The sequence below is a fragment of the Podarcis bocagei genome (genome assembly GCF_964188305.1).
Source record: "Podarcis bocagei genome assembly, chromosome: 7".
NCBI classification, from domain to species: domain Eukaryota; kingdom Metazoa; phylum Chordata; class Lepidosauria; order Squamata; family Lacertidae; genus Podarcis; species Podarcis bocagei.
Window position 1 is genome coordinate 27,545,411 of NC_138132.1, and position 24,427 is coordinate 27,569,837.

The window sequence follows — 24,427 nt, forward strand, 5'->3', positions numbered from 1 at the left end:
CAAAGTTTTAGGTACACATTGCTGAGTTTAAATATGAAAATAGCTTTAATCAGGGGAGTTATTGTTTCAGCAAAGGGCTACTAGCTCTTTGTTTTTAGGAGCAATTTAATAGTTTCAGCATTAGCTGAAATGTTGGTGGCATTCGAATGTACAGTGGTACCTCGGTTTTCGAACGTAATCAGTTCCAGAAGACCATTTGGCTTCCGAAACATTTGGAAATTGAGGCGCAAAGGACCGCCTGCAATTTCCATTGAGGAAATCGGAAACATGCAGCGGAAGCCATTCAACTTCCGAGGTGCATTCAAAAATGGAAGCACTTACCTCTGGGTTTTCAGCATTGAAAACCAAAACATTTGGCTTCTGAGACGCTCAAAACCGAGGTACCTCTGTAACACTTTTAGAATATGCTACAGCAAGCCTTAGGCCTGCACGCTCCCCCTTCCCTGCTTTTTTCTTCAGCATGGCCATGATATCAGAAGCTTCCACAGTGGTACCTCGGGTTAAGAACTTAATTCGTTCTGGAGGTCTGTTCTTAACCTGAAACTGTTCTTAACCTGAGGTACCACTTTACCTAATGGGGCCTCCCGCTGCCACACAATTTCTGTTCTCATCCTGAAGCAAAGTTCTTAACCCGAGGCACTATTTCTGGGTTAGCAGAGTCTGTAACCTAAAGCGTATGTAACCCAAGGTACCAGTGTACTTTCCTTTCAGATTAACCATTGTTTAGTGTTACAACCCTAATCACGAATTTATGAAGCTTCTTTGTTTCAACAAGACATAGTTAAGATTAACCACAGTTTGTCCAAATTTGATCATCTTGACAAATTAAGATTAATCTAAAAACAGAAGTGAAAGCTTCCAAACTTCTCTTTGGTCACACTGAAGGGGGGGTGCAGGAGAAAGCACAAACCTAAGTCTCATGCTGACTCACCCGCCTAAACACTAGTCTATGGTATATCGCTATATCCGAGTGAGTCCATGAAGAGTCATGCTTCTAGGAAAGCAAATGTATTTTTGCTTGGCTCTAAAACTTGTCGTTCTCTCACTTAGCTGCAACAAATATAGTACTGAGTAACAAGGGGCTATATCAGCTTAGGTAAAGGTAAAGGGACCCCTGACCATTAGGTCCAGTCGTGGCCGAATCTGGGGTTGCGGTGCTCATCTCACTCTATTGGCCGAGGGAGCTGGCGTACAGCTTCCGGGTCATGTGGCCAGCATGACTAAGCCGCTTCTGGCAAACCAGAGCAGCGCACGGAAACACCATTTACCTTCCCACCAGAGTGGTACCTATTTATCTACTTGCACTTTGATGTGCTTTCGAACTGCTAGGTTGGCAGGAGCAGGGACCGAGCAACGGGAGCTCACCCTATCACGGGGATTCGAACTGCCGACCTTCTGATCGGCAGGTCCTAGGCTCTGTGGTTTAACCCACAGTGCCTTAACCGTTGCTAAAGGCACTACTTGCTGAAGGTATCTCTAGTTAAATCAAGTTGTTCCCCAACAGTTCACATGCCTTTATATTGCTCTGTGAGATCAGGAACTGCTTATTTGGAATTTCCCAAAGAGGACCACATACATGCAGGAAGAACCAATGTTAGAAACTGGGATAGAAAAGGTGGGAGCCAAAACAGAATGTTTAGTTGCCCGGGGGGGGGGGGGTAGGCAACACTTTTTATTTATTATTTTTATTAGCATGAATTAATATACAGTTCACCTAAGTGACACATTTTATTTTGGTGTTTACAATAAAATGTTTAGCCTGGAGAAGAGGAGGTTAAGGGGTGATATGATAGCCATGTTCAAATATATAAAAGGATGTCACATAGAGGAGGGAGAAAGGTTGTTTTCTGCTGCTCCAGAGAAGCGGACACGGAGCAATGGATCCAAACTACAAGAAAGAAGATTCCACCTAAACATTAGGAAGAACTTCCTGACAGTAAGAGCTGTTCGACAGTGGAATTTGCTGCCAAGGAGTGTGGTGGAGTCTCCTTCTTTGGAGGTCTTTAAGCAGAGGATTGACAACCATATGTCAGGAGTGCTCTGATGGTGTTTCCTGCTTGGCAGGGGGTTGGACTCGATGGCCCTTGTGGTCTCTTCCAACTCTATGATTCTATGATTCTAAAATATTGGTACCATACTTCAGTTTTCAAAACACTTTCTTTATTGTTAACTCCTTAACACATAGTCTATTCTTAAGATATATGTTGATACTTCCCATCACATACATTCCAGTAATCCTTGAGTGTCAGCCAGGCACAAAAAATGGCACCCAGACTTTTTGAGGTGCTCGCAAATGGTGAGTCTTTAGGCACAAAATGAGCCTGGGGCTATGCTAATTTCGAACCCTGGGAAAAACACATCAAATTCCAATGAAGAGAGACAATACATCCTTTAAAAAATATTTTCCCACAGCAGAATCCTCAAGGGGAAGATCTCTCCAGAGTCTGGCAGACACAAGTCAGGTGTTGGGTCAAGGTAACCTCTTTTACGATTCATGGCTGAGGTTTCAAACCAAGTCTAACACACTCCTCCTTAAATCCACTTCCAGCCACTCTGAAGATTGGAGAAGGGACCCACATAAGAATATTTGGGGGCGGGGGGGGGGAGAGGCATGGTTTGTTTTTTGCAGTCTTCAGATGAGGACTAGACCATATGGAAAATGAACAAGATTTCACCTGGATTTATACTCACGAGTGTGATGACAGTACGGGGGGGGGGGGCCACTGGAAGAATCTACAGTACATCCAATTTATCCAAGAAAGTAACTTAATTAAAATTTTATAGAATATGTCATTAGTGTCTTGTGCAGCCTACAATGCAGCTTTTTTTAAACTGTTGTTAGTACAGAATCAGGAAATTGTAGTTATTCCAGATTAATATGCCCAAAATACAAAGGTATGGGTTTGGGGTACTCCTTTTATTTGATGCTCTTTTTGGAATGATTAATTGCCTCCATTTTTAAAAGGCAAAAAAATACACTTGAAATAACCCACGGGAATCAAAACAGCAGCAAAAAAGTGGGAAACACCCATTATGCTTTTTGAATTTTAATGTGCTGACAATATACACAATTCATTTTCAGCTTTCTGAACTTGTAAAAAAAAAAGGTGCCTAGACATTCCCTTGCGGAGCCAGTAAGTAGGTTTTTATGGGGCCATTTGGCGAATAGCTTTTATTTCTGGGTTTCTAACGCTGCTTTCCACATGGCTGCTTAGCATGTATGTCTTTATATGTATGAACCTGTAGCCAATTGGTTCCTGTGGTAATTGGAAGCCCTAACACTTTAGACCCACCCAAATCCCATCTTCGGGTTAATCTCACAACTATAAGTATTTTCAAGTTTTCTTGTTTGTCACAAAGCCTTAAGTTGTGTCCACCCAGCACCGCCTATATGGGAAAGACTGACCACAGCTCGCAAGTATTAATTGGCAACATTGCTAGTATTGCACTGAAGTGGCAGACTTTGGGCTTTCAAATTTCAGCAGCACCCTGTGCAACGCCAAATTCTGGCACCCCCACACCTCTCACCTTCTGTTCTAAGGCATTGTTGTGGGGGGGGGGCCTGTAGCAGCCTTTTGGCTCAGTGCAGATGAACCAGTCATACTCCCCTAAATCTGTCTATGTGCACTGCACCTATGAGAACATAGGAACGATCTGTTGGGTCAAGCCAGCGGCCCATCAACTCCAGTATTTTGTTCTCAGAGGGGCCAACCAGTTAAATATGGGACGCTTACAAGCAGGACTTGAGCACAACAGCACTCTCCCTTCCTGTGGCTTCCAGCAACTGGTATTCAAAGCATGCAACCTCCAAAAGTGGAAGTAGCTACAAGCAACTCTTACCAAGGTGGGCACTTGTAAAAAGGTATAACTTCCAAGCCATGCTACCAGTACCACTTGTCTATAGCAGTGCTTGTAGGACAAATAGGCAAGACTAGGTAGAATTAACTGAGTGTAAGCTTTTGGGGGAGACCTCTCTTTTGTTACTGTGAAAAGCACCACACACATTAACTAGGCATATAATACTTGGCCATGCTCTGTAGGCATTCCCTTCAAGCAAACTGAGCCAAGCCATGCCAGGCACAGTTCTATTTATTGTATGCGGGGATACAGCTTCACACAACTATGACATGCGGGTGGGATTTCTCCAGATAGTAGCACTGGAAAGTAGGCAATGATTCTGCAGTATTTCTCAATCAGGGATGGATTTGCCTATTTCCATCCCATGTCACTTTCACAGTTGATCACCACTAATTCCACTTTGTCCTGTTTCTATATTATTTTTAAAAATAATAATAAAAACCCACATTTATATGTGTTTTGATTGTATTTGTACTTCAAAATATGCATTGGGCAGAAAACGGTGTCACAATATTTGAAGTTGTGTAAAATTCAGTGGGCAGCTAGGTAAATCTACACATTGATCCAGCATCTCTACTGTCAGAAACAGCACGAGTTCTTTAAAGGATTAATAGAAGTGACAGTATGATATCTAAATATGGGGTGAAAGAAAGAAAAGAACAAGAACCAAATATACTTCAGATACAGTATAGGTTAGAAATATGAAGTCATAAATACTAGAGCTATTTTCACACCAAACCCCAATTTTAAAGCTCTTATTTAAGTCTTATTTGAAAATGCATTTCTCCTCCCTCATACAGAAGAGAATGCCTCTTCTAAGATTGTGCATATCGCCTGTGGTTAAGTACCTGAATTAGAAAACTCAGTTTAAAAGGAATTCACTAATTAAACAGAGGAGCCTTTTTAAAAAAACAATTTTTTTCATCTAACCAGTTAACTGATTAAAATAAACTGAAATGAATTAAGTAATAATGAATTAACATCAGCTAGATCGCTCTGGTATCAGACACATTTTTCCTTTACTAATGTTGTACGTTTCAAGAGGACTAAAGACAAAGAATTATGATTGCCACTAGTGATAAAAGGAGATACTGGATGTGAATAGCCTCTCTTACAGGAACTAGTATCAGAAGCATCACACCAATGTGTCTTGATTGTGCTAATGGCTCCCCTCCCCACCCCCCACTTGTAGTATGAGGCTTTCCCATAAACTGCAGTAGCTGTAATTGCTGCTGTCATGCCTGAATAACACAAACTACCAACGTTGTTGTTAATGTACACACACACACACACACACACACACACACACACTGTAAGGAATGAAAGTTAACAGAAAACCATTTCTGAGCTATAGCCTATCCAACCAGAAGTTTGTTGATAACATACGTAGAGTCCTTTTGCAAGTCCTTCCTGTCTAATGAATAAGTCTGGGATAGCTGTCTAGACACACAATAAAAGATGATTAACAAAAAAGGCATTTCACATGGCTATAGCTGAACTTCAACCAGATTTCAAGACCATAATGAAATACAGAAGTATGGTAGTTCAACCAGTCTACTTTACAGCCCAAGCAGCATAACAATTCACTTAAGTTATATGAAGCCCCTCCTGTTCCAAGTTGATTCAGCTCAACATCTAGTTGTGTTATGTTTTTTATCAGGTGATATCCAACAATAGCCATACACAGAGTAGATCCAATAAAATCAATGGCTCTACACGTGAGTATGACTGGGTTAGATATATACAGCTAATCCCAAAGAAGCCACCACATTTTTAAAAAGAGGAGAAAAATCACAGTGAAGCAGTGGAGACCCAAAGGTGCTAAGAGCTAAGATGAGTAATGTGGCTGTGGATCCACTGGAGGCACTCAGCAACCTGGGAGTAGAACATCAAAGATAGGACTGTACACTATTAGCATGATTACAGGAGTAAATAGGCCGGCAGTACAGTGGGGTAGGGGACAAGGAATATAAGGCCTTTTAGTGGAGTCTAAAAAAATCAGTTGGCAGAAGTGACAGTTCACACATGGCTTTTAAGAAATCTGAAGTTCCCAAAAGGAACAAGAAGTGCCCTACTGGGTCAGGTCAGTAGCCATATAGTCAAGCATCCTCTTCTCACAGTGGTCAACCAGATGCCTATGGGAAGCCTGAAAGCAGGACATGAGTGCAAAAGCACTGTCCCCTCTTGAGATTCCCAGCAACCTGTATTCAGAAACATACTGCCATAGGCAGTGGAGGTCAAGCAGAACTATCATGGCTGGTAGGAAAGAAAAAGGTGGAGGGTCATCTGTGACAGTCACAGCAACAGTCAGGAAAAAATCCAAACCAGAAAGGTCACACAAGCAATACTTAAGAGAGGATGAGATTAAGAGTGGCAATAGGTGAGGAAGTCATTCCAAAGGATGGAAATCAAGTTGGAGGGAAGGTAACAAGAGGCTGCTCAGTCACAGACAATCACAATTGAAATGCTGAAGCCACCAAGGAGCTCTGTGAAAACATTTAAGAGAAAGGCAGCATACCAAGTATCAAGGACTGAAATAAAGAAAGAGAAGGGGAGTCATGAGGCCAATACAACCAATGCAGAGATGCAAAAGGGAAGTGGAGATCTACAAAAAGCAGCTTAATGGTTGAGAAACAATGGAAGGGTAGACACCTGGGAGCATTTAGCCAATGCTCTCACCATGTTTGGGGGGGGCAGTATACCTATGAGAAAACTAAAAACAAAGAATGACAGCAATTTTTGCAGGGTGAGGAAAAAGGGGGGACTCTAGATAGAGCAAAGTCTTGAAGAAATCATGGGTTGGAGGAAATAACTGCTTTTGGGGCAACTCAATTCCAGCAGCAGCAGCAGCAAAGAATCCAGATGGCAGCTAGGGAAGAAGGATGGTTGGCTGCTGTGGTGCTAAGAGACAAATTAGCAGAATACCAAAGGTAAGAATTAGGACACATATAGTGAAGGACTTTGAGAATGGAGAGGAATACAATGCAGTGTCAGGGAAATGGGAGCCCTAAGGAATTAAATCCTCCTTCTGTAGCATGCAAGCTACCTCACTGGGTGAGGGGCCGGCCACAAGGGACAAGGGCTAGAGTCTCATTCCCACCTTCCAGCAAAAGCAATTTCCCAACCTTTATATCAATGTTTTAGCAACAGTCATCTGAACTGAAGTTCCCCCTTGAACTTAGTTGATGCTGAGCCAACCCAGCTCCCTCGGCCTTGTCTTGCAGGGCATGTATTCCATACTATCAAAGTCCTTTAGTTTTCATGCTACTGGTCCCCAGTGGAAACTCAAAATTGTCCCTGATGCCCAGACTGCCATCAAGGACAGACATCAGTCACATTAAGGCAGAACGGAAACAGAGTACTACACACCAAGGCCAAAACTGTGTCAACTAGTGCTAATACCCTACACACTCAAAGCACCATCTCCTTGTAGATATAAAATAGTTTACTATTAAGGCCCTACTCAAGGGTTCCCAAAGTCTGAATCCTGCCCTCCTTCCTTCACTCTTTTCATTCACATCCAAACAAAAGCAGGTCCAGGGGGAAAAAACAACAAAAAGCAACTAACTGCTATCATTAATGGACTGTGTATTTGTAAAACACTATTATACAGCCTCACAGTCTTTACTAACTTTTTCATTAAAAGTTACTACCCATTGAGCTCCTTACTATTTACAGTTCAAGCTCAAATCAGCTTTGCTCCATTCTGAGTAGACCCAGGTTAGTCATGCCTATTAATGTAAATGGGTATACTCTGAGTAGGGATAGCACTCAATACAACCCAGTTGTTTTGTATCAGATAATCCAACTTGGGGTCAAATATATATCCAACACACCTGCAAGTGTAACAACTAGTGCCAACTCAGCTGATTTAACTCCAATATCCTATGGGCTTGGCATATGCTGCTTTTGTAAAATTTCACATGGAATAAATTTTCAGTGACATGAGGCGAGCCAGAATATTGCAGTGGTTACACTGTCAGACTAGCTCTTACAAGACCAGGGTTCAAATCCCAATTTTGTCATGAATCTCACTGAATTGTCTTCGGCAGGTCAGTCTCTTAGCCCAACAGGGTTATTGAATGGGTAAAAAAGAGAAAGGAGGAGAACCCTGTATGCTGTACTGAGCTCCTAGCAGGAAAGGCAGGATGCAAGCAATGTAAACTACAGTATAAACAAAACCAAAAGCCTTCTCCGTGTGTTTTAAAATGCCATATTATAGCAAAAGCTTCTATTTGTGGCAAGAAGCGCACACCAACCATCTACATGTCAGTTCAGATGGATTAATTGGACTGCTTATAAAAGCAAAGTTAGCAACACCAGGAGTTGTTCAGCAAGGAGAGGGATCCCTGGCTACAGATGAACAGATACTGAAATTCATATTACGCTAATGCCAGGGGGAAAGGAGGAACAGCCGATGCTGCAAACCTTCCAGTAGGATAAGAACAAGTATAGCAGGAAACCATAATACTAGGAGGCAGAGCCAATTTCAATTCTTATGATGATAGCAAATCGTGAAGCAGAGCTCTCTGGATGATTTTCAAACGCCATGGGTCACATCTAGTAACAGTTTCACTAGATAGAAGAAAAGGACAACTTCAGGTTGAGGTCGTCACACCAGACACTCATCAAAGCATAACTCTGTGGGCAACTTTCAGTACTTCTATCAAGTTTGCATACACACAGCATTTCATTGTTTCTTACAACAACCATGCAAGTTAGGCCATTATTCCAATACTCAGACAGCAGGAGTTGCTTGCCTAAGACTGCCCAGCAGGATCAGGGCCACATGAAGTACAGTAGTGGCCTCCAGTTTTCAATTCAAACTCTTGTAGCCAATATAGTTACACATTTGGAATGTAAAGAAATGTAATTGTTTACAATTCTGTTCTTTGTAGTTACTTTCGAGGCAGCAAGCAGAGCAAAAACATTTTGTTTTTATTAGCCAATCACATGCTTCAAAAAAGCCTCAGGGCAGCTTTATGTACGTGTGTGTGTGTGTGTGTGTGTGTGTAGCATTTTACATTGCACAATCAAAATTTCATTGTAAGAGTGTTTTGCATATTATTTTGGTATTGTGTTAAGGGATGCCATTGTTAGATACTTTTGAATGAAAAGCAGGGTACAAAATGTTAAACTGAAATGGAATTAATCTTATTACATCAATCAGCATTTTGAAATCAGGTTTTCACTCCTGTAGCCAGTGGCTACAAAGAAGAACAATCACAGCAAACCACCACAAACAACTAAAACCCCACCCTCTCCATTTTCATAGAATCATAGAGTTGGAATAGACCACAAGGGCCATCGAGTCCAACCCCCTGCCACTTTGCTAAGATAATGTATGTTCCACGTGATCAGTTAAGATGAAACTTTAAAGTGAAGTTTTTTTAAAAAAAAGTGAATACAGTGGTACCTCTGGTTATGAACGGAATCTTTTCCAGAGGTCTGATCGTAACCAGAAACCGCTCATAACCTGAGGCACCACTAGTGAAAGTACGCCTCCCGCTGCACACGTGCCTCCGGTGCACGATTTCCGCTCACATCCCAGGGCAAAGTTCGCAACCCGGAGCGGCTACGTCCGGGTTACCAGAGCTCATAACCCGCAGCGTGTGCAACCAGAGGCATTCGCAACCAAAGGCACCACTGTAGATGAAGTGCCCTTTTATGTGAGAGAGCAAATCAAACAAAATTTGAGGCCTATAGAAATAAATTAGCACCTCCTAGAACAATATAGTGGTACCTCTAGTTACGAACTTAATTCATTCTGGAGGTCCGTTCTTAACCTGAAACTGTTCTTAACTAGGTGTGCTTTCGCTAATGGGGCCTCTTGCTGCCGCTGCGTTGCCGGCACACGATTTCCGTTCTCATCCTGGAGCAAAGTTCTCAACTTGAGGTAACTCTTCCAGGTTAGTGGAGTTTGTAACCTGAAGCATTTGTAACTTGAGGCGTTTATAACTCGAGGTACCACTGTACTTTGTTCTAGGGCATGGACAGCCAACATGGTACCCCTCCAGATGTTGGACTAAAAGTCCTAGCAACACTGCCAATTGTCGGGGGTGGGATTTGTAATACAACAACAACTGGATGGCACCAAGTTGGTTATCCCTGTTTTACAGGATGTGATGTCATTCCCATACTATATCACTGCAAGATACGGCACAACCATGCACAGATATTAACTATGCTAGGGTATGGGGAAAGAATTTCTCACTACAGAATCAGGAGTCATTTCTCAAGCTTTTCCTCTAGTAGCAAACAAGAGCTAAGTACCACTACTGTTGAGCCAGTATGTTCCAGTCAAAGAGCCGAAGACTTGGATTCTACTGCTGCTAAGAACTCACCTAAGTGTTCTGGGACAAATCTCACTCTGATAAAATGAAAATGATAAAGTGGACTACTATGAAGACAGAAGAGATAGAAACACTAAAGTACTCTGCACGGACAGATCCTTAACAAGGCACTGCAAGACCTGCAGACTACGTGACAAATCAGACATCACCCAATACTACAAAGCTCGTAGAAATATTTCCCATATTGACTAATTCAGAGGCAAACACCTTTTAATAGTTAAGATTTCTTTTCTAGGGAAAGACAGGTCTTCTAGAGATTCCACAGTGAGGCCACTGTTAAGCTTGGTATTCCTGTTTAATTATTTACATCAAGTTAATAAACGCCAGTTATTTCTCTTATACCATCAAGTTAATAAATACCAGTTATTTAGTCCTCCAGCCATCTGGCCTAAATTCACCAACCTTCATTCAGGAAGCATGACTTGCAACATGAAGTATGAACGAAGCCCACTGCATACAGTTGGACTTTCTCCATTATACAACTCAGATGCTGTTAGAACATCTTCAACAACAACTTTGGGTGTATTTAGGCCCCAGTCACCCCATGACAACCAACCAAATTCTTACTTGTCGGGGGACATCTCATGATGTATACTCCTAGCACCTCCTCTGTCCACCCAATGAAGCAGGCTCTTGTATACAAAGGCTCATGCTACAGTAAGTTAGCCTTTAACTGAGCCACTGTACTCAGTTTATACAAGTCAAAAAGAGTAGCTGAAACTAGGACTGAGATACTCTCAGCTAGAAGCAAAGTGTTCTGTATTAAGCTTTCTGCAGACAACTACAAGATGTATTCACCAAGCAATGCCTTCCACCCCCACCATGTCAGTGGAAAGGAAAATATTTGCCTTGTTTGGTTAAATGTTATAAATATGGCACAGTTCATCCCAAAATCATCCCCTCTATTTCCAGTGTTTGGTGGGGAGTGCCTATGTAGTCACAAACACCCCCCTCTTGTGGGGGAGGGGTTGCTATCAGCAGGCTAGTGCAAACCTTGAGGCCTGAGGAAGTGCCAAAAGGAAAAAAAAATGAGAACCCCCCCCCACAGAGGAAGAACTCCCAAAACAACCCAATGTGGACCAACCATGATCAGTCAGAATGTCAAATGTTCAAGAAATGGGGATAGAAAATTGAATGGGAATGAAGTACTATGGAGAAGGGCATGGCTGGCAACCTGAAGAGGAATACTCTACACTGCAACTTTTTGTTACAGGCCACACTTGTACTGAATACTAGCAGGGAGTGCTGGGGCTCCCGGGGAATTTTTAGAAACCAAAAACTATTTTGAGTTTGTTTGTTTTTTTAAAGTGTAATTTGTGAGTTTGGGCATGCCATTCCAAAAAGTGAGTAAAGTCACACCAATTCCACATTTCAGTCTGCCATATTGAATCAAAGTGGCACCTGGCATCCAAACATTGACTAAAATCATCACTCACACCCTGAACTCTCAAGCCAGGTTTGGTGACAATATCTTAGGAGGTGGTCAAACCTATGCCCCAAAATGAGCAGTCACACAAAGTCATGTTTCGGTCCGCCATCTTGATCCAAAAAGGTGATGGCACCTAAACATCAACATAGGACCCCACGCCCACCTCAGAAACCCTTGTGCCAAGTTTGGCGATGGTATCTCGAGAGGTGGCTGAACCTATGCCAACAACTGGGCGAAGTCACACTGAATGTACATTTCAAACTGCCATCTTGATTCAAAATGGTGACCAAAGTCCAAATGCTGACGAAGACCAGTGTCCCTGCCTTCAGAACCCTCAAGCACGATTTGGCAACTATATTTAGGAAGCATCCAAAACTACAGAGAACAAATGGAAAAACAAATCACTTTCCGAAATATACAATAGATAAATATGTGGATGGAGCTACAACCTGGCATAGCATCACAGGCACAGGAATCCAACCCCCATCTCCAAGGAAGGCAGAGCCTGATAATGTTCAAATTTTATTTTTATGTCCTTTTATCTGAGATAATTGCAAAGTTTAACCAATTTTGAATATTTTCAAAGTTCCACCTGACAACCACAAGCGTACTTCTCTTTTCATGGGGAAACACTGCCCTGCCAAATGAATTTTGCTTCTGGAAAGTTTGGAACATCTGCATGACAATCCTATGAATAGTTGCCAGGAAATGGTCCCAAGGAATTCAAAGGTACCTGCCTCCTAGTAACTGCAATCTTGGTATTCAAATAAATGGCCATGCTCCGTGTGGCCAATCTGTTTTGCAACATGTACTAATGAACCTCGAAACAAATGGTGAATGAAAGTTAAGTACATTTATCATATAATATTAATATTGAATTTAACTAAGAAATTCAACCTAGTAAAAGTGAACTTGAGAGGACAATATACTTTCACCGTGTGGAAAGTATGAAGCATTTTATGTTTTTCCAAGCCAGTGTTCACTCCTTAGCAGTCATACAGACCATTTCTTTCATCTCTGTTAATTCCTTCCACTCCATGAACCTCCTAGGAAAGAATCAATATGAACTTATGGAGGTAATCTGTACAAAGAAAAGATTGGCAGACCCCACCCCTACCCCAATTCAGCAGGCAGTACCATGGCTGAACACCTCTGCTCACTCAAGAGAGAGCAAATAATTTGACAGTGGCTGCTATTATGCTTGGTGAACATATTAATATTGAAGTTGTTGGAGGACAGGACTTGTCACATATTTGGCAAGAAGCTCCTACAGCACTAACATATAATACACTTCGCTAGATCACTGGCAACTTCCTAAACTACTATCTAGGTTCTTCAAAGCACCAACTAACACCTTCATATCTGAATTTCAGACAACCAAGTATAACCTGCCAACAAATCATAAATAAAAAGGTCCAACTGCTAAAACACCATCACTGGACTTGGATTAAACTCCAAACATATGTCTGTGTGCATCTTAAGTTCCCCAACAGGGAAATTTGTATACTGAATCACATGGTTATTGGGAAGGAATATATTGAAATCACACAGCTTGAATATGTTCTCAAATATCTTCCAAAGAAACTAGATGTTTTCTTAAGATTACTGCACAATTTCACTCAGGAGCACTTGATTCCTCTAGAAGCAATGCTACAATTGTTACCAAAGTTGCCTCACTAAACTGCTGAGCAATGCCAAGACCTGCAAGTCCAGGTGCATAAAGAAATATGAATCCCTCCCCAACACATACCTAATTATATCACATGGGCAGATCACTATACCTTTTTGTAACAAGCAATACATTAATCCCAAGAGAAGCAGTTCTTCCTGTTCTAGCCTTGTTGGTGCTTATTCCACCCTCTGTGTGCCTCATAAGGCAAGTTTGGGCATTATTACTTTAAACACAGAGCATAAAGAAAGAAATGCACGAAGGAGGAATGACCTTGTAGTTCAGGCGCAGGACTAGAAATCAAAGGCCTAGCTTCTGTCCCTAGTTGTTGGAACAGACACACCACCATTTTGGGAAAGCTAAAGCTTCTTTTTATATAGAAGTAGCATGCAAGAAGAACATTAAAAACAGAAACAAATAATGTCTAATACAGAATAAGCTTTCACTGGCAAAAAAAGCCACTAACCAAATGTTTCTATGTTAATTAAGTTTCACAATTGAATTAACAGATTTGTAACTTTGGAAGAGCTGCACTGTTCAGCACTATGAAAAGTACTGGAAAGAGAATGCTGAATCTAGGTCTGCTGTGGGGGGAAACGTTCTTTTCATTGCTGTCCAGCCCATCATAAGCACAGCACAACAATTAAATAGTCACTTGATGATACAAAATGAAGGGGGTAGTAAGAAAGATACAAAACAACATACATTCATGTTTAAACAAATGAAAAGTCATAATATATACCTGGAAGGCTTAGTTTTCCCACAAAACTGTCCAATGTGTTTTCAGGTTATACAAGTGGACCTGCAATAAAATGTTGCAGTGCGGAGTACTCCTGTTCAGTATACCAGCCAACGAGCTTTGTCTATTTCTGGGATACTTCATTCTATTCCCACACTTTTCTATTGACCTTCCTCCACGCCATAACTGTTAATCAGCATTTCTTGCCCATTGAGCATACTCAGTCCTGAATGGCCTATTCGTTACTGGGGCTTCACATCCCCCCACTTTTAGGACACCGATTCTATTAAGGTTTAATTGAACCTGCAGATAGCACACTCCCTCCTCGTGCAAGAATGTGTTGTTTTCACTGCACAGGGATCCACTCACCTCTAAATTTGGGAGATTAGGGGAATGGCACACACATACAATGCTTGTAACTGTTCTCAAGCTGTTCAAAATATGGATTTTATGATAGCAAAGCACCTAGATGTCTATGCCACCTCCCATTTTACTTTTACCTAATATGTATGTACAGCAACAGTTTCTATGACAAGGTGGTTAATAATTTTTCTCTCCTAATATTTAAAATCTTTTATTGCCGTTGTTGCTTTAGTTACAATTTGTACCTATATGTTTATGGGGGGGAAAGAGAATTTCAAAGAACATTTATCAACTACTTTTTTTTTTTTGCCTTAAGAGCGATATACAGGTAAACAAGGAATATAGTGTTCCCTCCTGTTCTGGATGGGTTGCATTTCTCCTTAAGCAATAGACTCACAACTTTAGTGTACCTACTGGTCTGATTCATATTTTAGATGTTCACACAGTATCAATGGCATAAAGTACCTTTCACGAGCTTTGATTAAAATGCCAATTTTGATCCCTCTTGTACAGGATCACATGCTTCCGGTCACAACTGCATATGGGTCTGCCTTTGAAGGCAAATTTTAAACATCAGCAGATGCAAGATATAGCGTTGATTCCAATGCTAGTCCTACTCAAAGAAGACCCCTTGAAATTAGCTGACACAACCAGCTTAGGTTCATTAATTTTGATAGGTCTACTCTTGAGAAGACCTTAGTTGGCTACACCCCACAGCAGCTAATTATTACTTGGAACTAGCCACAGGGAACAGCATGCTATTGTTAAAAAACAGCTCCACTGGCATCCACTGTGTGTCTGGGCACTATGCAAAGCATGGGTCCTAAGGTTTAAAGCCCTAAATGGCTTGGGCTCAGGGTACTCCTTGTTCCTACATAAATGTACCTGTGTGTTGGGCTCATCAGTGAAAGCATACAGGTGCTTCTGTTTTCGGATGGAGAGGGCCTTATCTATTTATAGAACACTCACACCTCAGAGGGGTCTGCCTACCATTAGAACAGCTCTTTTCTCTACAACTTTTCAATTAAGAGCAAGGATGTTGTACTGCCTCTCCATAAATTTTTGAAGCTACTGAAGTCTATTCTTACTTTTTCTATTTTATTGTGATCGTATGGGTTCTTGATTGTTCATGATGTTCTTTGAAAGCCACCTGGTGAATAGGGCTGGGCGATGTTGCGTTTTCAACAACATGATGTATCACTAACTAGGTTTACCGCAATGTTAAAAGAAGCTACACTGGCCCCTGCCCCCAGCTGAGCAAGCTCCAATGTCCCTGCCACTCACACGCAAGCGGCAGGGACCTGGGGCTCCTTTTTGAGGCTCCCTCTGTCTTCACCAGCGTGGGAGGTGGGTGAGCTACCCCACTCCCCGAAGACAGACCAAGTGGCAGTAGCCAATTGCACAGAGCCTGTCAGACTCCATGTGTCTGACATCCTTCTCTTTTGCCCATGCAGGCGCACTGCCTCTTTCCTCGCTCCCCAGCTGAGCAGCTATGGAAGCAGGAGCAGGGTTAGGGCTCTCAGAGCTGGGGAGCAGGGGCTTCACGCTCCCCAGCTGAGCAGCCATGACCCCACTTCTACTTGCATACAATATTGATATATCACCCAGGCCTACATGTGAATGTAATGTATCAATAGTAAGCCTGGACATGGATACTTCAAATAAAAATAAACCTGCTAACAAATACACTGCCCATTCACATTCAAATCATTTTACAGGATTAAAAATAAACTGCCTTCTCTCCCACCTCCCATTCTTAGCAGATTTCATTAAAGTACAACTAGTACACATGAGTTCACAACACAGATTGACCAAATATGAAATCTACGACCATATTTTGCCATTACAAATGCAGGAAAATGGAACCACATTGGTGAGTGGGTTGTATCAAATTACAAGAAAAAGTTCAAACACCTGCCATCATATAGAAAATTGATTTTTAGTCTATGGCTTGGGTCATATTTCAAGGGTCATTCACTCAAAATGATCAGCATCGTAAGATGGAGCTAGTTAACAATGAACACACATCTGTGAAATGCTTCTCTAAAGCCAGCATAAGCAATTTTAATGAAAGTGAAGCACCAAGAGAATAAGCTTGTCAGCAAAGATAGCCCAAACCAGCAGATGCTGGGGGTCTATTGTAGAGATCCTTGAGGTACTGCATCTATCAGAGCGAAAATGGAAAGATGGGAACATAGATCTGACCAAGAATGGCAATTAGGTATGCTTTTGCATGCTCCACCCTATTGACCTCAAATGCAACCCCCAAAGAGTTATATATTTCATTCCTTCAAAGTGAAATGAATTCCTAACTGCATGGTGTCTCTCTGGCTGTAATACAATTGGGCTGGGGGATGAAGAAATTAGAAAGGTACTTTTCCAGCCTTTCAAACAAGTCAAAAAAGTTGCCAGCCTACATAAGTCATTTGTTGCCTTAAAAAAATATCCAATCACCTTCCAGGTTCACAACATGGTCACCCAGAAGTCCATTCTTATTTGGTATAGCAGGTGAGCAGCTATTTAGAAACCTGGTTGCTGTTGTTGTTTCACAAATATAAATAAATCTTAAAAGACTGAAGTTCACCTATTTAGAATGAAAGCGAACAATGTTATTGATCAAGTGCAGACGTAGTGTTGTTTCCTAACCATGGCTCAGAATGAAAGCATACCACAGACTCTTCTCCCTGCACCCTATTGCCATTAATTTATTCCTCCCATTGGTTACAATTTCTCTCACCACAGGTTTAATGTATGTACCATGGTTAGGTCCAAAATAGGAAAGAGGGAAAGAATGGCTTCACATTTGAAATTTTGTAGCACACTACAGTGGTGCCCCGCAAGACAAATGCCTCGCAAGACAAAAAACTCGCTAGACGAAAGGGTTTTTCAGTTTTGCGTTCCTTCGCTAGATGAATTTCCCTATGGGCTTGCTTCGCAAGACGAAAACGTCTTGCGCTTTTTTCTTAAAGCCGCTTGAAGAGGCGCAGTTGCGACGGACCGTGCTTCGCAAGACGAAAAACATCGCAAGACGAAAAGACTCGCGGAACGAATTATTTTTGTCTTGCGAGGCACCACTGTACTCATTTGCCAACCATTACCTTAGCCAGTAAAGCGAGAAGAGCGCGCAACCCCAGAGTCGTCCGCAACTGGACCTAACAGTCAGGGGTCCCTTTACCTTTACCTTTTAAAGAACACAGGAACATTGCAATCTTAACATTTTTACCAGAACACTGACTGTCAACTCAAAAGTTCTTAAAGCTGGAGCCTCCTCTCTAGTTAGAATATGCCTAATTTCTCATTTGAATCAAAGAAGCTTTAAAAATTCAGGCAGTTTCCTCTTCATATTCACATTTTAAAAGCTCCTGGTGCCAGAAAGATCCCTCCCTACAGGGCACAATTTGTGAATGAACTATTACAATATTACTACTCAACATTAAGCCAAAAAAAAAAAAAAAGACAGTTGAAATGACAGTGGAAAGAGACCAATTAGTTTAGAACATTGGCAGGAGATTCTGACCAGAAATGGTTCATAAAGCAACAGTCCCATTGGCTCCACAGTACATAACTTGATTAAGAACCTTGGCATAATATTATTACTATACAAGTTATTGTACAAATTAGCAAAGGGGGGTTTAGCCATCCCCAGCAGTAAACTCAGCATTTGAAGGGCAATACAACTGGACTTCACTGCATTTTACCCTCAAGACGCACAAGCTTTAATTCAGGGGTAGGCAACACTTCAATCTACAGACTTAGAAACCACCTTTCCAAAACAAGAGTGCCCGCCCTCATGCACAAGAACAAGATGATATGATTCAAGAACCAGAAACAAAAGCCAGATTAAAAGCTGTTCAATTTAAAAACAAAAAAGCCCAAACTCTGGTGCATCAAGAGAAGACAATTCTCTGTGAACAGATTTAGAATGTAGACACTGTGGCACTATGGCAAATCACAGTGTTACCAACCATACATAAAAAGCTTATACACCATCGTTTAGGCTTTCTGATGCACAGCAAGCAAACCATGACTTAGATCTCCTACTCTACATTCGTTTTCCATCTGCCCAGCACTCTGCTTCTTAAGTTCCTAAATTGTCTCTCTTCCCCATGCTGGAGCATCTGAAGTAGAGCAACAGGCCTAAACGTGGCTTGTGAATTCAGACATAACAAACCACAATTATTATGGACACTAGTTTGTAACTGCGGATTCAAACTGTGGATTATGATCCTCACTTACAAACTATACCTTGCAAGGTGGTGCATGTTCAGAGGTAATGGCACCAGCAAAGTACACATAGAACAACTTAATGTGAAAAATAAAAACCAAATATGTGAAAGAATAAACCCAACAACGTGAGCATATCATTAATACAGAAACAACTAAAAAAGCCTCCTTAAACACTGCCTTATGCACTAGCTTAAAAGGAAGCAGTAAGGGGGCGTAACACACCACTCTCAGGCAGCCGTTTCTGCAATCTTTACAAAGTGTGGTTTAATGTTAAGTTTGAATGCAGACTGTGGGATCTAAACATGCAATGGATTGACATTTCACACATCCATGAAAACTGTATATATAATCATAGAATTGCAGTGTTGGAAGAGATCCTGAGGATCATCTAGTCCAATCCCCTGTAATGCAGAAATATGCAGCTGACCCATACAGGGATCGAACCTGCAACCTTGGCATCATCAGCACCATGCTCTAACCAACTGAGTTTTCTAGTCTCTGCTAATCTCCATGGTATGGTGATAAAGTTTATATTTGATACAACTTTCCAGGACTATAGTATTTTCATTTGCATCATTAGAAGACAAGACAGGCTTCCCACACCTATATAGGAGCCAATTTCCCCCAGGAGGACACATGACCAAGTTATGGATGTGCAGCGCATTTTTCTTATTTTGAACTATGACCTTGCACTGAAGAGTTCTGCAGGTTCAACTAACTGGGATAATTTTCAAAGCAGTGTTGTTTTGTCAGCATCTTCCTTAGTAACTATCTTTTCTCAAGCCAGGAATGTCTACAGAGTTACAACACCCAACAATTTAATTCTGGCACCTGGGAACATCAAATGATTTTCCTGACCTGCTTGCTTACCTCCTCTAGCTTTTGTGAAAAAACATATGCAGAACCAAATATACAGATATATTCCTGAGGCAACTAGGCCACATTTCCCCAACATTTTGTTATTGTGTGGAATGGCTCACTGGTCCCATGTTACTTTATACAAAGCCTCACATAATCTAAGATATACAGTACTCAGTAGACAGCACAGCAGTTAGGACACAGCTTCTGATTCCAAGGTATCACAGCAACACTTAGCACCAATTTAATTGAAAGCGCTCTAGCCTGAACACCTACACTCGAATAGCAATAGTACAGACCAAAGATAGATGCCAGAATGTATCTTTTTGTAAGTATGCCATTATTTTTAAAACCGAGTTCAGGAAAAACTGCTTGATGAGAACACAGCTTCACTGAAGTTTGCAAAGAGGTGATCACTTAAAGTTCCAAATTTCACTTTTGCTGCTATATAAAGGTCAAACAGTCAGTTTTGGAAGATCAATTTGCATTCCTTCATTTAGAAAACATTGAAGGGGTAGTAGGTATTGCAGTATGATGAACATTAACCAGTCAACTGGTCTCAAAGTTCCTCACTTTCTCTAGATACACTACAGAGTCTATGCCAGTCACTCGGAATTCATCAGGAACTCTCTAGATCAGTGTTTCCCAAACTTTTTTGGGCAACGGCACACCTGTTTACTGAAAAAAAATCTCGCGGCACACCACCATTAAAGCCCCGCCCCGTGACGTCAGCGCGCAGCGTCACGCCAGGAGGGACGCACAAAAGTGAAAGTTTTTCCCCTCCCCCTTGCCGGGGAACCTCCAAGCTTTGGGGGTGGGAGGAGGCAGCAGAGCGAGGGCAGCTGAGGCGGCGGCGGCTGTTGTGGTGGTGGCGGCGATAGCGGGCGGAGGAGGGGGCGGCGGCGGGAGTTGCTGCTGCTGTTGTTGCTGCTGCTGCCCGGACATGCCGGCCTCCTCCTCCTCCGCTGTCTCGCGCTCCTTCCTTTTGCACGCGCTGCCCCGCCGCTCGGCACCACCACCGCGGAGCCGCCCCCGGCTCGACGCGGATCCTCGCCGCCGCCGCCTCTCATCGCCCGACTCGCCCGCCTCCCTCCCACGGCACACCAGCCGATGTCTCACGGCACACTAGTGTGCCACGGAACACCGGTTGGGAAACACTGCTCTAGATTTCCACTCTATTATACTTCAAGCAGAAAATCTGTTTCCTTTACTCACTTTGATTTCCCATTCAGAAACATCATAACAGGCAGTATGTATCTATATCAACCTCAGCAGCAGGCACAAATACCACATATTTATTTCCATGAAAAAGGTATTCCTCAAGTACACATTTTGTGGAGGTTCTCTCATCTTGCTGTTTTCAGAGTTTATTTAATTTTAAATATATACTAACCTTCTACGTAATGCTGAACAGATAAACTGTGATACTGCTACAACAGTTGCACCCAAGGGACTAACAGCACATGCTTAGATTCCCTTGAGTCCAAATGAATCTTACTCCCTATCAAGTGTTTTTAGGATTGCAGCCCAAGTCGGATGTAGCAATTATCAAATCAAATCATGCAACAGTGTTAAGCAGAAAACAAAAATTAGGCTGTATATACATCATACACTTAAAAGTACACAACTTCCGCCAAGGAATCCTGGGAACTGTGGTTTACTCCTCACAGAGCTACAATTCCCAGCGCCCCTAACAAATAACTCCCCAGGCTTATTTGGGAGAAGCTGTGTGCTTTAAATGTACGGTATGTATACAGCCTTAATGTATTTCATTTCTGATCTTATTTTGCATTCTTCCCTCTGTACCCCAGACTTGGAACAAAGATTCATGCAAGGTCCAAAAACCAACATTGACCCAAAACCTTACAAAACTTGCACACCTTCAAGAAATTTTTCAAGCTCACTTGTATGCGTCAAACTAACCTAGCCACCAAGATAGGGAAGAGAAGGAACTCATCCCTAACTCTATAGATTGTTTTTCTACCACCCATCCAGTAACTGTCTAAGGCACTAGTCTTAAACTGGGAGGTCGCAGCCTAATCCAACCTAATCCAAAGTAGGTTGTAACAGTATTACCACTATAAAAATATAGTGTAAAGGATTAAGAAATGGGTCCCCAAATGCATGTTTGGGTTTAAAATGGGCCCAGGGTCTGAAAATGTTTAAGATGCCTGGTTCAGTATGTACACCATTTCTTCCCTCTCTAATCCCCACTCAAAAGATGCCAACATGCATACTGATAGGAAGTTGGTTTAAAAAGAGAACCATTTTGACTTATAAATTTCAGCTTCTACTATCTATCCACTAATTCCAGATATTGACACATTAATAGCTTCACACCTAAATGCCTATCATTAAACCAGTGGTTTTCAACCAGCGTGCCGTGGCACCCTGGGGTGCCTTGAATGATGGCTGGCAACACTGGCTTTGTCCCTTTTTCCTTCCCTCCCTCCTCTAATGCCCTCTTGTGCCTCTGCCTGCCAAAGGCTTGCACAGCTGTTTGTTGCAGAAGCCCTGGCTACAAGCTCCCCAGGTGAATGGTGCCTCTGGGGCTGGCAAAGGGGTGTTTCTCAGGCCTCTGTGGGGCAGGGGCAGGAGGCACTTCTCTTTGGGGCAGGTGGGGCAGCTCAGAGACCAGGGGCGGCTGCCCAGAGGACTCCCAAAGAGAGGGGAGAGGAGGCTGAAGGAACACTCAAGGGAGCGTGTTTTAAAAAGGTTAAGAGCTCTGCCAGCTCTGCAAGCATGGGGTGACATAACTGGGCTCCTGACCCACAGGAGTGCTGCAGAAAGAATGTAGTTCATCAAGGCAGCCATAGACTCAAAAAGGTTGAAAACCACCGCCTTAAACAATCAAGACTGGTTTTAACCATGAATGAGAAACAGGACTGCTACAGAGTAACCAGACCTTCTCTAATAAAATGTGGTCTGCAATGTAATGTGTGAACAAGCCTTGTCTATATAATATAGAGGGCCTCTTCACATATTTCAATGTTTAGGATACATCCAAATGTGAATCCTTAAAAGTGCAAACTGTAACTGAAATTAATAGGCCTCACTCAAGAACTTCAGGCTGCTAAGACTGACTGCAGACTCCCTACTAAGTGTACCAGGCTTTGCTGGCCTGTAGCATGTGAATTAGCCCTACAAAACATCCTCAGAGGCTCAACCCAGCACACAAATAATCACTGTATCCTGTGTTGTGCAAAATGCCCAGAAACTTTTAAAAATACTACTTGAGTTGAATTAGTTCAATAGCCAGAATCTCTCTCATGGTCAGTATCTTTCATTTTTCTTTCCCTCCAGAGTCATGTTCTAGTAGAGTGGATGCTGTGGACGCTCGGGTTGCAAACGTGATCCATGCAGGAGGCACTTCCGCAACCCACAGCATTCGCAACCCGCAGCGCCACATCTGCGCGTGTGCGGGTTGCGATTCAGCGCTTCTACACATGCGTCAAAACCTGGAAGTAACCCGTTCCGGTACTTCCGGGTTCGGCGTGGTGTGCAACCCGAAAACGTGCAACCTGAAGTCTGTAACCCAAGGTATGACTGTATTGCAAGCTCCTTGGGATGGAGACCATTCTTCTACCTGCTCCTCTAGAAGTGCCAGTACTATAAAGATCTTAACAATTTTAAAAAATGAGCTGAAGAAAGCACACAAGTAAGAAACGTAACAAATTTTTTTTTTAAATGCTTATAAAGGTAAAGGGATTTGAGCATAATTAAGAATTGTCCTTACCACAGTAATTAAAGAACACAATTAAATCAAACTTTGTTCTAGGGGTTAGTTTACAGAAAAATTGGGAAACTTTAAACTATAATCTGAACAAGTCCTGACCTAGAACCTTGAAGATGACTAGGGAGGACCAAGAAAGAATACTGGTCTCTCATCAGTTCAATATATCAGATTTACATTATGGACTTCTAAAACCAGAGACATCATCCATCACATAACTTGTGAAATGACTTCATTTTTAAAATTCCAAATTTGCTTAAGATACTAAATACTTATTTAATGAACTATGTTATATCCAGGAAAATATCAAGAGTTTCTATGTTCTTCTGTTCATTACCCAATATTGTTGCAGCCAATACAGCCTGGATAGCTCAGTTGGTTAGAGTGCAGTGCTGATAGTGGCAAGGTTGCAGGTTTGATCCCTGTAAGGGACAGCTGCATATTCCTGCAGGGGGGTTGGACTAGATGACCCTCAGGGTCCCTTCCAACTCTGCAATTCTATGATTCTGATGCCAAAATCAGCTAGCAGAGGGAGGAGTAACTGAACATTGCACTGGATTATTATGAAGAACTTTTACAGGAACAACTAAAAGATGGATAGTTTGAAATCACTCTTACTTATTTTCCCATCTTTCTCTTTATTCTGTTATTTTTATCTCTCCGTCTGCTTGCTTTTCTGTTCATTCTCTTTCTTTCTTATTTCTTGTTTTGTTTCTGGTGTTTTTTTTGTATGTTGAAAAGTCTTTAAATTATATTAAATGCAAACTTTCAACTCTTTCCCCCCTAAGAAAATTGTGCTATTTTATTGCCTTTGAGAATAAAATGACAATTCTGAAAATATTAAATTACAACATTTGCAGCATTTCTGGTTCTGTAGCTGGTATTTTACTATAATGGTCAATTTCTACTAGAAACAGATGAACACTTAAAACTAGGGAAATCACTTATACCCAGGAAAGTCACAAAACCAAAAACATATTGGTTTGACAGAAAAGCATCCACACACACACACACCCCATTGTTGCTTCAGCCCTATAGAATCTACTCCAGGCTGCATAAGGCTTAACAAGCAAAATAAATCCAAGGTACAACAAAATGCCATTGCTCCCTCTTTTGTTTCAGGCACAATGCATCGAGGGCAGCGTCTGTGGATCTGCTCCTGCTGAACCTCCTCAAGGTCACAGCCAATTTCAGCTGT

General features: G+C 41.9%; 1 protein-coding gene across 3 annotated transcripts in view; it reads right to left on the reverse strand.

Annotated features, from left to right (window-relative positions):
* The window catches only part of ARID1A (AT-rich interaction domain 1A), a 129,198-nt gene that overhangs the window by 63,361 nt on the left and 41,410 nt on the right, over positions 1 to 24,427 (reverse strand). The window lies entirely within an intron of this gene.